Raw genomic sequence first — 18,019 nt, 5'->3', positions numbered from 1 at the left:
ACGGGAGGAGCACATTTCAGAAAACGTGCTCAGCTCGTCGAGAAAATGCGATTTAAGCAATAAAATTAAAAATGCACCCAAAACCTAAACCAAACGTTGAAGGTGGTTATTTCTTCATGCGCAGTGGTCAACGCGGCACTCTCTAGCTGCCAAGAGCACTTTTTACTATGCGCACCCAACCAGAGTGACGGGAGGAGCACATTTCAGAAAACGTGCTCAGCTCGTCGAGAAAATGCGATTTAAGCAATAAAATTAAAAATGCACCTAAAACCTAAACCAAACGTTGCAAATGGTCATTTCTTCATGCGCAGTGGTCAACGCGGCACTCTCTAGTTGCCAAGAGCACTTTTTACTATGCGCACCCAACCAGAGTGACGGGAGGAGCACATTTCAGAAAACGTGCTCAGCTCGACGAGAAAGTGCGATTTAAGCAAAAAAATTAAAAATGCACCCAAAACCTAAACCAAACGTTGCAGGTGGTTATTTCTTCATGCGCAGTGGTCAACGCGGCACTCTCTAGCTGCCAAGAGCACTTTTTACTATGCGCACCCTACCAGAGTGACGGGAGGAGCACATTTCAGAAAACGTGCTCAGCTCGTCGAGAAAATGCGATTTAAGCAATAAAATTAAAAATGCACCTAAAACCTAAACCAAACGTTGCAGGTGGTTATTTCTTCATGCGCAGCAGTCAACGCGGCACTCTCTAGCTGCCGAGAGCACTTTTTACTATGCGCACACAACCAGAGTGACGGGATGAGCACATTTCAGAAAACGTGCTCAGCTCGTCGAGAAAATGCAATTTAAGCAATAAAAATAAAAATGCACCTAAAACCTAAACCAAACGTTGCAAATGGTCATTTCTTCATGCGCAGTGGTCAACGCGGCACTCTCTAGTTGCCAAGAGCACTTTTTACTATTCGCACCCAACCAGAGTGACGGGAGGAGCACATTTCAGAAAACGTGCTCAGCTCGTCGAGAAAATGCGATTTAAGCAATAAAATTAAAAATGCACCTAAAACCTAAACCAAACGTTGCAGATGGTTATTTCTTCATGCGCAGTGGTCAACGCGGCACTCTCTATCTGCCAAGAGCACTTTTTACTATGCGCACCCAACCAGAGTGACGGGAGGAGCACATTTCAGAAAACGTGCTCAGCTCGTCCAGAAAATGCGATTTAAGCAATAAAATTAAAAATGCACCCAAAACCTAAACCAAACGTTGCAGGTGGTTATTTCTTCATGCGCAGTGGTCAACGCGGCACTCTCTAGCTGCCAAGAGCACTTTTTACTATGCGCATCCAACCAGAGTGACGGGAGGAGCACATTTCAGAAAAGGTGCTCAGCTCGTCGAGAAAATGCGATTTAAGCAATAAAATTAAAAATGCACCTAAAACCTAAACCAAACGTTGCAGGTGGTTATTTCTTCATGCGCAGCAGTCAACGCGGCACTCTCTAGCTGCCAAGAGCACTTTTTACTATGCGCACCCAACCAGAGTGACGGGAGGAGCACATTTCAGAAAACGTGCTCAGCTCGTCGAGAAAATGCGATTTAAGCAATAAAATTAAAAATGCACCTAAAACCTAAACCAAACGTTGCAGATGGTCATTTCTTCATGCGCAGTGGTCAACGCGGCACTCTCTAGCTGCCAAGAGCACTTTTTACTATGCGCACCCAACCAGAGTGACGGGAGGAGCACATTTCAGAAAACGTGCTCAGCTCGACGAGAAAATGCGATTTAAGCAATAAAATTAAAAATGCACCCAAAACCTAAACCAAACGTTGCAGGCGGTTATTTCTTCATGCGCAGTGGTCAACGCGGCACTCTCTAGCTGCCAAGAGCACTTTTTACTATGCGCACCCAACCAGAGTGACGGGAGGAGCACATTTCAGAAAACGTGCTCAGCTCGTCAAGAAAATGCGATTTAAGCAATAAAATTAAAAATGCACCTAAAACCTAAACCAAACGTTGCAGGTGGTTATTTCATCATTCGCAATGGTCAACGCGGCACTCTCTAGCCTCCAAGAGCACTTTTTACTATGCGCACCCAACCAGAGTGAAGGGAGGAGCACATTTCAGAAAACGTGCTCAGCTCGTCGAGAAAATGCGATTTAAGCAATACAATTAAAAATGCACCCAAAACCTAAAACAAACGTTGCAGGTGGTTATTTCTTCATGCGCAGTGGTCAACGCGGCACTCTCTAGCTGCCAAGAGCACTTTTTATTATGCGCACCCAACCAGAGTGACGGGAGGAGCACATTTCAGAAAACGTGCTCAGCTCGTCGAGAAAATGCGATTTAAGCAATAAAATTAAAAATGCACCTAAAACCTAAACCAAACGTTGCAGGTGGTTATTTCTTCATGCGCAGCAGTCAACGCGGCACTCTCTAGCTGCCAAGAGCACTTTTTACTATGCGCACCCAACCAGAGTGACGGGAGGAGCACATTTCAGAAAACGTGCTCAGCTCGTCGAGAAAATGCGATTTAAGCAATAAAATTAAAAATGCACCTAAAACCTAAACCAAACGTTGCAGATGGTCATTTCTTCATGCGCAGTGGTCAACGCGGCACTCTCTAGCTGCCAAGAGCACTTTTTACTATGCGCACCCAACCAGAGTGACGGGAGGAGCACATTTCAGAAAACGTGCTCAGCTCGTCGAGAAAATGCGATTTAAGCAATAAAATTAAAAATGCACCCAAAACCTAAACCAAACGTTGCAGATGGTCAATTTCTTCATGCGCAGTGTTCAACGCGGCACTCTCTAGCTGCCAAGAGCACTTTTTACCATGCGCACCCAACCAGAGTGAAGGGAGGAGCACATTTCAGAAAACGTGCTCAGCTCGTCGAGAAAATGCGATTTAAGCAATAAAATTAAAAATGCACCCAAAACCTAAACCAAACGTTGCAGATGGTCAATTTCTTCATGCGCAGTGGTCAACGCGGCACTCTCTAGCTGCCAAGAGCACTTTTTACTATGCACACCCAACCAGAGTGACGGGAGGAGCACATTTCAGAAAACGTGCTCAGCTCGACGAGAAAATGCGATTTAAGCAATAAAATTAAAAATGCACCCAAAACCTAAAACAAACGTTGCAGATGGTCATTTCTTCATGCGCAGTGGTCAACGCGGCACTCTCTAGCTGCCAAGAGCACTTTTTACTATGCGCACCCAACCAGAGTGACGGGAGGAGCACATTTCAGAAAACGTGCTCAGCTCGTCGAGAAAATGCGATTTAAGCAATAAAATTAAAAATGCACCTAAAACCTAAACCAAACGTTGCAGATGGTCATTTCTTCATGCGCAGTGGTCAACGCGGCACTCTCTAGCTGCCAAGAGCACTTTTTACTATGCGCACCCAACCAGAGTGACGGGAGGAGCACATTTCAGAAAACGTGCTCAGCTCGTCGAGAAAATGCGATTTAAGCAATAAAATTAAAAATGCACCCAAAACCTAAACCAAACGTTGCAGGTGGTTATTTCTTCATGCGCAGTGGTCAACGCGGCACTCTCTAGCTGCCAAGAGCACTTTTTACTATGCGCACCCAACCAGAGTGACGGGAGGAGCACATTTCAGAAAACGTGCTCAGCACGTATAGAAAATGCGATTTAAGCAATAAAATTAAAAATGCACCTAAAACCTAAACCAAACGTTGCAGGTGGTTATTTCTTCATGCGCAGCAGTCAACGCGGCACTCTCTAGCTGCCAAGAGCACTTTTTATTATGCGCACCTAACCAGAGTGACGGGAGGAGCACATTTCAGAAAACGTGCTCAGCTTGTCCAGAAAATGCGATTTAAGCAATACAATTAAAAATGCACCCAAAACCTAAACCAAACGTTGCAGGTGGTTATTTCTTCATGCGCAGTGGTCAACGCGGCACTCTCTAGCTGCCAAGAGCACTTTTTACTATGCGCACCCAACCAGAGTGACGGGAGGAGCACATTTCAGAAAACGTGCTCAGCTCGTCGAGAAAATGCGATTTAAGCAATAAAATTAAAAATGCACCCAAAACCTAAACCAAACGTTGCAGGTGGTTATTTCTTCATGCGCAGTGGTCAACGCGGCACTCTCTAGCTGCCAAGAGCACTTTTTACTATGCGCACCCAACCAGAGTGACGGGAGGAGCACATTTCAGAAAACGTGCTCAGCTCGTCGAGAAAATGCGATTTAAGCAATAAAATTAAAAATGCACTAAAAACCTAAACCAAACGTTGCCGATGGTCATTTCTTCATGCGCAGCGGTCAACGCGGCACACTCTAGCTGCCAAGAGCACTTTTTACTATGCGCACCCTACCAGAGTGACGGGAGGAGCACATTTCAGAAAACGTGCTCAGCTCGTCGAGAAAATGCGATTTAAGCAATAAAATTAAAAATGCACCTAAAACCTAAACCAAACGTTGCAGGTGGTTATTTCTTCATGCGCAGCAGTCAACGCGGCACTCTCTAGCTGCCAAGAGCACTTTTTACTATGCGCACCCAACCAGAGTGACGGGAGGAGCACATTTCAGAAAACGTGCTCAGCTCGTCGAGAAAATGCAATTTAAGCAATAAAATTAAAAATGCACCTAAAACCTAAACCAAACGTTGCAGGTGGTTATTTCTTCATGCGCAGTGGTCAACGCGGCACTCTCTAGCTGCCAAGAGCACTTTTTACTATGCGCACCCAACCAGAGTGACGGGAGGAGCACATTTCAGAAAACGTGCTCAGCTTGTCCAGAAAATGCGATTTAAGCAATAAAATTAAAAATGCACCCAAAACCTAAACCAAACGTTGCAGGTGGTTATTTATTCATGCGCAGTGGTCAACGCGGCACTCTCTAGCTGCCAAGAGCACTTTTTACTATGCGCACCCAACCAGAGTGACGGGAGGAGCACATTTCAGAAAACGTGCTCAGCACGTCGAGAAAATGCGATTTAAGCAATAAAATTAAAAATGCACCTAAAACCTAAACCAAACGTTGCAGGTGGTTATTTCTTCATGCGCAGCAGTCAACGCGGCACTCTCTAGCTGCCAAGAGCACTTTTTACTATGCGCACCCAACCAGAGTGACGGGAGGAGCACATTTCAGAAAACGTGCTCAGCTCGACGAGGAAATGCGATTTAAGCAATAAAATTAAAAATGCACCTAAAACCTAAACCAAACGTTGCAGGTAGTTATTTCTTCATGCGCAGTATTCAACGCGGCACTCTCTAGCTGCCAAGAGCACTTTTTACTATGCGCATCCAACCAGAGTGACGGGAGGAGCACATTTCTGAAAACGTGCTCAGCTCGACGAGAAAATGCGATTTAAGCAATAAAATTAAAAATGCACCCAAAACCTAAACCAAACGTTGCAGGTGGTTATTTCTTCATGTGCAGTGGTCAACGCGGCACTCTCTAGCTGCCAAGAGCACTTTTTACTATGCGCACCCAAACAGAGTGACGGGAGGAGCACATTTCAGAAAACGTGCTCTGCTCGTCGAGAAAATGCGATTTAAGCAATACAATTAAAAATGCACCTAAAACCTAAACCAAACGTTGCAGGTGGTTATTTCTTTATGCGCAATGGTCAACGCGGCACTCTCTAGCTGCCAAGAGCACTTTTTACTATGCGCACCCAACCAGAGTGACGGGAGGAGCACATTTCAGAAAACGTGCTCAGCTCGTCGAGAAAATGCGATTTAAGCAATAAAATTAAAAATGCACCTAAAACCTAAACCAAACGTTGCAGATGGTCATTTCTTCATGCACAGTGGTCAACGTGGCACTCTCTAGCTGCCAAGAGCACTTCTTACTATGCGCACCCAACCAGAGTGACGGGAGGAGCACATTTCAGAAAACGTGCTCAGCTCGTCGAGAAAATGCGATTTAAGCAATAAAATTAAAGATGCACCTAAGACCTAAACCAAACGTTGCAGATGGTCATTTCTTCATGCGCAGTGGTCAACGCGGCACTCTCTAGCTGCTATGAGCACTTTTTACTATGCGCACCCAACCAGAGTGACGGGAGGAGCATATTTCAGAAAACGTGCTCAGCTCGACAAGAAAATGCGATTTAAGCAATAAAATTAAAAATGCACCCAAAACCTAAACCAAACGTTGCAGGCGGTTATTTCTTCATGCGCAGTGGTCAACGCGGCACTATCTAGCTACCAAGAGCACTTTTTACTATGCGCACCCAACCAGAGTGACGGGAGGAGCACATTTCAGAAAACGTGCTCAGCTCGTCGAGAAAATGCGATTTAAGCAATAAAATTAAAAATGCACCTAAAACCTAAACCAAACGTTGCAGGTGGTTATATCTTCATGTGCAGCAGTCAACGCGGCACTCTCTAGCTGCCAAGAGCACTTTTTACTATGCGCACCCAACCAGAGTGACGGGAGGAGCACATTTCAGAAAACGTGCTCAGCTCGTCGAGAAAATGCGATTTAAGCAATCAAATTAAAAATGCACCTAAAACCTAAAACAAACGTTGCACGTGGTTATTTCTTCATGCACAGTGGTCAACGCGGCACTCTCTAGCTGCCAAAAGCACGTTTTACTATGCGCACCCAACCAGAGTGACGGGAGGAGCACATTTCAGAAAACGTGCTCAGCTCGTCGAGAAAATGCGATTTAAGCAATAAAATTAAAAATGCACCCAAAACCTAAACCAAACGTTGCAGATGGTCATTTCTTCATGCGCAGTGGTCAACGCGGCACTCTCTAGCTGCCAAGAGCACTTTTTACTATGTGCACCCAACCAGAGTGACGGGAGGAGCACATTTCAGAAAACGTGCTCAGCTCGACGAGAAAATGCGATTTAAGCAATAAAATTAAAAATGCACCCAAAACCTAAACCAAACGTTGCAGGTGGTTATTTTTTCATGCGCAGTGGTCAACGCGGCACTCTCTAGCTGCCAAGAGCACTTTTTACTATGCGCACCCAACCAGAGTGACGGGAGGAGCACATTTCAGAAAACGTGCTCAGCTCGTCGAGAAAATGCGATTTAAGCAATAAAATTAAAAATGCACCTAAAACCTAAACCAAACGTTGCAGGTGGTTATTTCTTCATGCGCAATGGTCAACGCGGCACTCTCTAGCTGCCAAGAGCACTTTTTACTATGCGCACCCAACCAGAGTGACGGGAGGAGCACATTTCAGAAAACGTGCTCAGCTCGTCGAGAAAATGCGATTTAAGCAATAAAATTAAAAATGCACCTAAAACCTAAACCAAACGTTGCAGATGGTCATTTCTTCATGCGCAGTGGTCAACGCGGCACTCTCTAGCTGCCAAGAGCACTTTTTACTATGCGCACCCAACCAGAGTGACGGGAGGAGCACATTTCAGAAAACGTGCTCAGCTCGACGAGAAAATGAGATTTAAGCAATACAATTAAAAATGCACCCAAAACCTAAACCAAACGTTGCAGGTGGTTATTTCTTCATGCGCAGTGGTCAACGCGGCACTCTCTAGCTGCCAAGAGCAGTTTTTACTATGCGCACCCAACCAGAGTGACGGGAGGAGCACATTTCAGAAAACGTGCTCAGCTCGTCGAGAAAATGCGATTTAAGCAATAAAATTAAAAATGCACCTAAAACCTAAACCAAACGTTGCAGGTGGTTATTTCTTCATGCGCAGTGGTCAACGCGGCACTCTCTAGCTGCCAAGAGCACTTTTTACTATGCGCACCCAACCAGAGTGACGGGAGGAGCACATTTCAGAAAACGTGCTCAGCTCGTCGAGAAAATGCGATTCAAGCAATAAAATTAAAAATGCACCCAAAACCTAAACCAAACGTTGCAGGTGGTTATTTCTTCATGCGCAGTGGTCAACGCGGCACTCTCTAGCTGCCAAGAGCACTTTTTACTATGCGCACCCAACCAGAGTGACGGGAGGAGCACATTTCAGAAAACGTGCTCAGCTCGTCGAGAAAATGCGATTTAAGCAATAAAATTAAAAATGCACCCAAAACCTAAACCAAACGTTGCAGATGGTCATTTCTTCATGCGCAGTGGTCAACGCGGCACTCTCTAGCTGCCAAGAGCATTTTTTACTATGCGCACCCAACCAGAGTGACGGGAGGAGCACATTTCAGAAAACGTGCTCAGCTCGACGAGAAAATGCGATTTAAGCAATAAAATTAAAAATGCACCCAAAACCTAAACCAAACGTTGCAGGCGGTTATTTCTTCATGCGCAGTGGTCAACGCGGCGCTCTCTAGCTGCCAAGAGCACTTTTTACTATGCGCACCCAACCAGAGTGACGGGAGGAGCACATTTCAGAAAACGTGCTCAGCTCGTCGAGAAAATGCGATTTAAGCAATAAAATTAAAAACGCACCTAAAACCTAAACCAAACGTTGCAGGTGGTTATTTCTTCATGCGCAGCAGTCAACGCGGCACTCTCTAGCTGCCAAGAGCACTTTTTACTATGCGCACCCAACCAGAGTGACGGGAGGAGCACATTTCAGAAAACGTGCTCAGCTCGTCGAGAAAATGCGATTCAAGCAATAAAATTAAAAATGCACCTAAAACCTAAACCAAACGTTGCAGGTGGTTATTTCTTCATGCGCAGTGGTCAACGCGGCACTCTCTAGCTGCCAAGAGCACTTTTTACTATGCGCACCCAACCAGAGTGACGGGAGGAGCACATTTCAGAAAACGTGCTCAGCTCGTCGAGAAAATGCAATTTAAGCAATAAAATTAAAAATGCACATAAAACCTAAACCAAACGTTGCAGGTGGTTATTTCTTCATGCAAATAAAGAAGCTGCCAAGAGCACTTTTTACTATGCGCACCCAACCAGAGTTACGGGAGGAGCACATTTCAGAAAACGTGCTCAGCTCGTCGAGAAAATGCGATTTAAGCAATAAAATTAAAAATGCACCTAAAACCCAAACCAAACGTTGCAGGTGGTTATTTCTTCATGCGCAGTGGTCAACGCGGCACTCTCTAGCTGCCAAGAGCACTTTTTACTATGCGCACCCAACCAGAGTGACGGGAGGAAGACATTTCAGACAACGTGCTCAGCTCGTCGAGAAAATGCGATTTAAGCAATAAAATTAAAAATGCACCTAAAACCTAAACCAAACGTTGCAGGTGGTTATTTCTTCATGCGCAGTGGTCAACGCTGCACTCTCTAGCTGCCAAGAGCACATTTTACTATGCGCACCCAACCAGAGTGACGGGAGGAGCACATTTCAGAAAACTTGCTCAGCTCGTCGAGAAAATACGATTTAAGCAATAAAATTAAAAATGCACCTAAAACCTAAACCAAACGTTGCAGGTGGTTATTTCTTCGTGCGCAGCAGTCAACGCGGCACTCTCTAGCTGCCAAGAGCACTTTTTACTATGCGCACCCAACCAGAGTGACGGGAGGAGCGCATTTCAGAAAACGTGCTCAGCTCGTCGAGAAAATGCGATTTAAGCAATAAAATTAAAAATGCACCTAAAACCTAAACCCAAAGTTGCAGGTGGTTATTTCTTCATGCGCAGCAGTCAACGCGGCACTCTCTAGCTGCCAAGAGCACTTTTTACTATGCGCACCCAACCAGAGTGACGGGAGGAGCACATTTAAGAAAACGTGCTCAGCTCGTCGAGAAAATGCGATTTAAGCAATAAAATTAAATATGCAACTAAAACCTAAACCAAACGCTTCAGATGGTCATTTCTTCATGCGCAGTGGTCAACGCGGCACTCTCTAGCTGCCAAGAGCACTTTTTACTATGCGCACCCAACCAGAGTGACGGGAGGAGCACATTTCAGAAAACGTGCTCAGCTCGTCGAGAAAATGCGATTTAAGCAATAAAATTAAAAATGCACCTAAAAACCTAAACCAAACGTTGCAGGTGGTTATTTCTTCATGCGCATTGGTCAACGCGGCACTCTCTAGCTGCCAAGAGCACTTATTACTATGTGCACCCAACCAGAGTGACGGGAGGAGCACATTTCAGAAAACGTGCTCAGCTCGTCGAGAAAATGCGATTTAAGCAATAAAAGTAAAAATGCACGCAAAACATTAAACCAAACGTTGCAGGTGGTTATTTCTTCATGCGCAGTGATCAACGCGGCACTCTCTAGCTGCCAAGAGCATTTTTTTACTATGCGCACCCAACCAGAGTGACGGGAGGAGCACATTTCAGAAAACGTGCTCAGCTCGTCGAGAAAATGCGATTTAAGCAATAAAATTAAAAATGCACCTAAAACCTAAACCAAACGTTGCAGGTGGTTATTTCTTCATGCGCAGTGGTCAACGCGGCACTCTCTAGCTGCCAAGAGCACTTTTTACTATGCGCACCCAACCAGAGTGACGGGAGGAGCACATTTCAGAAAACGTGCTCAGCTCGTCGAGAAAATGCGATTTAAGCAATAAAATTAAAAATGCACCTAAAACCTAAACCAAACGTTGCAGGTGGTTATTTCTTCGTGCGCAGCAGTCAACGCGGCACTCTCTAGCTGCCAAGAGCACGTTTTACTATGCGCACCTAACCAGAGTGACGGGAGGAGCACATTTCAGAAAACGTGCTCAGCTCGTCGAGTAAATGCAATTTAAGCAATAAAATTAAAAATGCACCCAAAACCTAAACCAAACGTTGCAGGTGGTTATTTCTTCATGCGCAGTGGTCAACGCGGCACTCTCTAGCTGCCAAGAGCACTTTTTACTATGTGCACCCAACCAGAGTGACGGGAGGAGCACATTTCAGAAAACGTGCTCAGCTCGTCCAGAAAATGCGATTTAAGCAATAAAATTAAAAATGCACCTAAAACCTAAACCAAACGCTTCAGATGGTCATTTCTTCATGCGCAGTGGTCAACGCGGCACTCTCTAGCTGCCAAGAGCACTTTTTACTATACACACCCAACCAGAGTGACGGGAGGAGCACATTCCAGAAAACGTGCTCACCTCGTCGAGAAAATGCGATTTGATCAATAAAATTAAAAAATGCACCCAAAACCTAAACCAAACGTTGCAGATGGTCATTTCTTCATGTGCAGTGGTCAACGCGGCACTCTCTAGCTGCCAAGAGCACTTTTTACTATGCACACCCAACCAGAGTGACGGGAGGAGCGCATTTCAGAAAACGTGCTCAGCTCGTCGAGAAAATGCGATTTAAGCAATAAAATTAAAAATGCACCCAAAACCTAAACCAAACGTTGCAGGTGGTTATTTCTTCATGCGCAGTGGTCAACGCGGCACTCTCTAGCTGCCAAGAGCACTTTTTACTATGCGCACCCAACCAGAGTGACGGGAGGAGCACATTTCAGAAAACGTGCTCAGCTCGTCGAGAAAATGCGATTTAAGCAATAAAATTAAAAATGCACCCAAAACCTAAACCAAACGTTGCAGATGGTCATTTCTTCATGTGCAGTGGTCAACGCGGCACTCTCTAGCTGCCAAGAGCACTTTTTACTATGCACACCCAACCAGAGTGACGGGAGGAGCGCATTTCAGAAAACGTGCTCAGCTCGTCGAGAAAATGCGATTTAAGCAATAAAATTAAAAATGCACCCAAAACCTAAACCAAACGTTGCAGGTGGTTATTTCTTCATGCGCAGTGGTCAACGCGGCACTCTCTAGCTGCCAAGAGCACTTTTTACTATGCGCACCCAACCAGAGTGACGGGAGGAGCGCATTCCAGAAAACGTGCTCAGCTCGTCGAGAAAATGCGATTTAAGCAATAAAATTAAAAATGCACCCAAAACCTAAACCAAACGTTGCAGATGGTCATTTCTTCATGCGCAGTGGTCAACGCGGCACTCTCTAGCTGCCAAGAGCACTTTTTACTATGTGCACCCAACCAGAGTGACGGGAGGAGCACATTTCAGAAAACGTGCTCAGCTCGTTGAGAAAATGCGATTTAAGCTATAAAATTAAAAATGCACCCAAAACCTAAACCAAACATTGCAGGTGGTTATTTCTTCATGCGCAGTGGTCAACGCGGCACTCTCTAGCTGCCAAGAGCACTTTTTACTATGCACACCCAACCAGAGTGACGGGAGGAGCGCATTTCAGAAAACGTGCTCAGCTCGACGAGAAAATGCGATTTAAGCAATAAAATTAAAAATGCACCCAAAACCTAAACCAAACGTTGCAGGTGGTTATTTCTTCATGCGCAGTGGTCAACGCGGCACTCTCTAGCTGCCAAGAGCACTTTTTACTATGCGCACCCAACCAGAGTGACGGGAGGAGCACATTTCAGAAAACGTGCTCAGCTCGTCGAGAAAATGCGATTTAAGCAATAAAATTAAAAATGCACCCAAAACCTAAACCAAACGTTGCAGATGGTCATTTCTTCATGTGCAGTGGTGAACGCGGCACTCTCTAGCTGCCAAGAGCACTTTTTACTATGCGCACCCAACCAGAGTGACAGGAGGAGCATATTTCAGAAAACGTGCTCAGCTCGTTGAGAAAATGCGATTTAAGCAATAAAATTAAAAATGCACCCAAAACCTAAACCAAACGTTGCAGGTGGTTATTTCTTCATGCGCAGTGGTCAACGCGGCACTCTCTAGCTGCCAAGAGCACTTTTTACTATGCGCACCCAACCAGAGTGACGGGAGGAGCACATTTCAGAAAACGTGCTCAGCTCGTCGAGAAAATGCGATTTAAGCAATAAAATTAAAAATGCACCTAAAAACCTAAACCAAACGTTGCAGGTGGTTATTTCTTCATGCGCATTGGTCAACGCGGCACTCTCTAGCTGCCAAGAGCACTTATTACTATGTGCACCCAACCAGAGTGACGGGAGGAGCACATTTCAGAAAACGTGCTCAGCTCGTCGAGAAAATGCGATTTAAGCAATAAAAGTAAAAATGGACGCAAAACATTGAACCAAACGTTGCAGGTGGTTATTTCTTCATGCGCAGTGATCAACGCGGCACTCTCTAGCTGCCAAGAGCATTTTGTACTATGCGCACCCAACCAGAGTGACGGGAGGAGCACATTTCAGAAAACGTGCTCAGCTCGTCGAGAAAATGCGATTTAAGCAATAAAATTAAAAATGCACCTAAAACCTAAACCAAACGTTGCAGGTGGTTATTTCTTCATGCGCAGTGGTCAACGCGGCACTCTCTAGCTGCCAAGAGCACTTTTTACTATGCGCACCTAACCAGAGTGACGGGAGGAGCACATTTCAGAAAACGTGCTCAGCTCGTCGAGAAAATGCGATTTAAGCAATAAAATTAAAAATGCACCTAAAACCTAAACCAAAAGTTGCAGGTGGTTATTTCTTCATGCGCAGCAGTCAACACGGCACTCTCTAGCTGCCAAGAGCACTTTTTACTATGCGCACCCAACCAGAGTGACGGGAGGAGCACATTTCAGAAAACGTGCTCAGCTCGTGGAGAAAATGCGATTTAAGCAATAAAATTAAAAATGCACCCAAAACCTAAACCAAACGTTGCAGATGGTCAGTTCTTCATGTGCAGTGGTCAACGCGGCACTCTCTAGCTGCCAAGAGCACTTTTTACTATGCACACCCATCCAGAGTGACGGGAGGAGCGCATTTCAGAAAACGTGCTCAGCTCGTCGAGAAAATGCGATTTAAGCAATAAAATTAAAAATGCACCCAAAACCTAAACCAAACGTTGCAGGTGGTTATTTCTTCATGCGCAGTGGTCAACGCGGCACTCTCTAGCTGCCAAGAGCTCTTTTTACTATACACACCCAACCAGAGTGACGGGAGGAGCACATTCCAGAAAACGTGCTCAGCTCGTCGAGAAAATGCGATTTAAGCAATAAAATTAAAAATGCACCCAAAACCTAAACCAAACGTTGCAGATGGTCATTTCTTCATGTGCAGTGGTCAACGCGGCACTCTCTAGCTGCCAAGAGCACTTTTTACTATGCGCACCCAACCAGAGTGACGGGAGGAGCGCATTTCAGAAAACGTGCTCAGGTCGTCGAGAAAATGCGATTTAAGCAATAAAATTAAAAATGCACCCAAAACCTAAACCAAACGTTGCAGGTGGTTATTTCTTCATGCGCAGTGGTCAACGCGGCACTCTCTAGCTGCCAAGAGCACTTTTTACTATGCGCACCCAACCAGAGTGACGGGAGGAGCACATTTCAGAAAACGTGCTCAGCTCGTCGAGAAAATGCGATTTAAGCAATAAAATTAAAAATGCACCCAAAACCTAAAACCAAACGTTGCAGGTGGTTATTTCTTCATATGCAGCAGTCAACGCGGCACTCTCTAGCTGCCAAGAGCACTTTTTACTATGCGCACCCAACCAGAGTGACGGGAGGAGCACATTTCAGAAAACGTGCTCAGCTCGTCGAGAAAATGCGATTTAAGCAATAAAATATAAAATGCACCTAAAACCTAAACCAAACGTTGCAGGTGGATATTTCTTAATGCGCAGTGGTCAACGCGGCACTCTCTAGCTGCCAAGAGCACTTTTTACTATGCGCACCCAACCAGAGTGACGTGAGGAGCACATTTCAGAAAACGTGCTCAGCTCGTCGAGAAAATGCAATTTAAGCAATAACATTAAAAATGCACCTAAAACCTAAACCAAACGTTGCAGGTGGTTATTTCTTCATGCGCAGTGGTCAACGCGGCACTCTCTCGCTGCCAAGAGCACTTTTTACTATGCGCACCCAACCAGAGTGACGGGAGGAGCACATTTCAGAAAACGTGCTCAGCTCATCGAGAAAATGCGATTTAAGCAATAAAATTAAAAATGCACCTAAAACCTAAACCAAACGTTGCAGGTGGTTATTTCTTCATGCGCAGTGGTCAACGCGGCACTCTCTAGCTGCCAAGAGCACTTTTTACTATGCGCACCCAACCAGAGTGACGGGAGGAGCACATTTCAGAAAACGTGCTCAGCTCGTCGAGAAAATGCAATTTAAGCAATAAAAATAAAAATGCAATTAAAACCTAAACCAAACGTTGCAGGTGGTTATTTCTTCGTGCGCAGCAGTCAACGCGGCACTCTCTAGCTGCCAAGAGCACTTTTTACTATGCGCACCCAACCAGAGTGACGGGAGGAGCACATTTCAGAAAACTTGCTCAGCTCGTCGAGAAAATGCGATTTAAGCAATAAAATTAAAAATGCACCTAAAACCTAAACCAAACGTTGCAGGTGGTTATTTCTTCGTGCGCAGCAGTCAACGCGGCACTCTCTAGCTGCCAAGAGCACTTTTTACTATGCGCACCCAACCAGAGTGACGGGAGGAGCGCATTTCAGAAAACGTGCTCAGCTCGTCGAGAAAATGCGATTTAAGCAATAAAATTAAAAATGCACCTAAAACCTAAACCCAAAGTTGCAGGTGGTTATTTCTTCATGCGCAGCAGTCAACGCGGCACTCTCTAGCTGCCAAGAGCACTTTTTACTATGCGCACCCAACCAGAGTGACGGGAGGAGCACATTTAAGAAAACGTGCTCAGCTCGTCGAGAAAATGCGATTTAAGCAATAAAATTAAATATGCAACTAAAACCTAAACCAAACGCTTCAGATGGTCATTTCTTCATGCGCAGTGGTCAACGCGGCACTCTCTAGCTGCCAAGAGCACTTTTTACTATGCGCACCCAACCAGAGTGACGGGAGGAGCACATTTCAGAAAACGTGCTCAGCTCGTCGAGAAAATGCGATTTAAGCAATAAAATTAAAAATGCACCTAAAAACCTAAACCAAACGTTGCAGGTGGTTATTTCTTCATGCGCATTGGTCAACGCGGCACTCTCTAGCTGCCAAGAGCACTTATTACTATGTGCACCCAACCAGAGTGACGGGAGGAGCACATTTCAGAAAACGTGCTCAGCTCGTCGAGAAAATGCGATTTAAGCAATAAAAGTAAAAATGCACGCAAAACATTAAACCAAACGTTGCAGGTGGTTATTTCTTCATGCGCAGTGATCAACGCGGCACTCTCTAGCTGCCAAGAGCATTTTTTTACTATGCGCACCCAACCAGAGTGACGGGAGGAGCACATTTCAGAAAACGTGCTCAGCTCGTCGAGAAAATGCGATTTAAGCAATAAAATTAAAAATGCACCTAAAACCTAAACCAAACGTTGCAGGTGGTTATTTCTTCATGCGCAGTGGTCAACGCGGCACTCTCTAGCTGCCAAGAGCACTTTTTACTATGCGCACCCAACCAGAGTGACGGGAGGAGCACATTTCAGAAAACGTGCTCAGCTCGTCGAGAAAATGCGATTTAAGCAATAAAATTAAAAATGCACCTAAAACCTAAACCAAACGTTGCAGGTGGTTATTTCTTCGTGCGCAGCAGTCAACGCGGCACTCTCTAGCTGCCAAGAGCACGTTTTACTATGCGCACCTAACCAGAGTGACGGGAGGAGCACATTTCAGAAAACGTGCTCAGCTCGTCGAGTAAATGCAATTTAAGCAATAAAATTAAAAATGCACCCAAAACCTAAACCAAACGTTGCAGGTGGTTATTTCTTCATGCGCAGTGGTCAACGCGGCACTCTCTAGCTGCCAAGAGCACTTTTTACTATGTGCACCCAACCAGAGTGACGGGAGGAGCACATTTCAGAAAACGTGCTCAGCTCGTCCAGAAAATGCGATTTAAGCAATAAAATTAAAAATGCACCTAAAACCTAAACCAAACGCTTCAGATGGTCATTTCTTCATGCGCAGTGGTCAACGCGGCACTCTCTAGCTGCCAAGAGCACTTTTTACTATACACACCCAACCAGAGTGACGGGAGGAGCACATTCCAGAAAACGTGCTCACCTCGTCGAGAAAATGCGATTTGAGCAATAAAATTAAAAAATGCACCCAAAACCTAAACCAAACGTTGCAGATGGTCATTTCTTCATGTGCAGTGGTCAACGCGGCACTCTCTAGCTGCCAAGAGCACTTTTTACTATGCACACCCAACCAGAGTGACGGGAGGAGCGCATTTCAGAAAACGTGCTCAGCTCGTCGAGAAAATGCGATTTAAGCAATAAAATTAAAAATGCACCCAAAACCTAAACCAAACATTGCAGGTGGTTATTTCTTCATGCGCAGTGGTCAACGCGGCACTCTCTAGCTGCCAAGAGCACTTTTTACTATGCGCACCCAACCAGAGTGACGGGAGGAGCACATTTCAGAAAACGTGCTCAGCTCGTCGAGAAAATGCGATTTAAGCAATAAAATTAAAAATGCACCCAAAACCTAAACCATACGTTGCAGATGGTCATTTCTTCATGTGCAGTGGTCAACGCGGCACTCTCTAGCTGCCAAGAGCACTTTTTACTATGCACACCCAACCAGAGTGACGGGAGGAGCGCATTTCAGAAAACGTGCTCAGCTCGTCGAGAAAATGCGATTTAAGCAATAAAATTAAAAATGCACCCAAAACCTAAACCAAACATTGCAGGTGGTTATTTCTTCATGCGCAGTGGTCAACGCGGCACTCTCTAGCTGCCAAGAGCACTTTTTACTATGCACACCCAACCAGAGTGACGGGAGGAGCGCATTTCAGAAAACGTGCTCAGCTCGACGAGAAAATGCGATTTAAGCAATAAAATTAAAAATGCACCCAAAACCTAAACCAAACGTTGCAGGTGGTTATTTCTTCATGCGCAGTGGTCAACGCGGCACTCTCTAGCTGCCAAGAGCACTTTTTACTATGCGCACCCAACCAGAGTGACGGGAGGAGCACATTTCAGAAAACGTGCTCAGCTCGTCGAGAAAATGCGATTTAAGCAATAAAATTAAAAATGCACCCAAAACCTAAACCAAACGTTGCAGATGGTCATTTCTTCATGTGCAGTGGTGAACGCGGCACTCTCTAGCTGCCAAGAGCACTTTTTACTATGCGCACCCAACCAGAGTGACAGGAGGAGCATATTTCAGAAAACGTGCTCAGCTCGTTGAGAAAATGCGATTTAAGCAATAAAATTAAAAATGCACCCAAAACCTAAACCAAACGTTGCAGGTGGTTATTTCTTCATGCGCAGTGGTCAACGCGGCACTCTCTAGCTGCCAAGAGCACTTTTTACTATGCGCACCCAACCAGAGTGACGGGAGGAGCACATTTCAGAAAACGTGCTCAGCTCGTCGAGAAAATGCGATTTAAGCAATAAAATTAA

Source organism: Syngnathus scovelli, chromosome 18 (genome assembly GCF_024217435.2).
Source record: "Syngnathus scovelli strain Florida chromosome 18, RoL_Ssco_1.2, whole genome shotgun sequence".
Taxonomy (NCBI): Eukaryota; Metazoa; Chordata; class Actinopteri; order Syngnathiformes; family Syngnathidae; genus Syngnathus; species Syngnathus scovelli.
Note: the sequence above shows the minus strand (reverse complement) of the source record.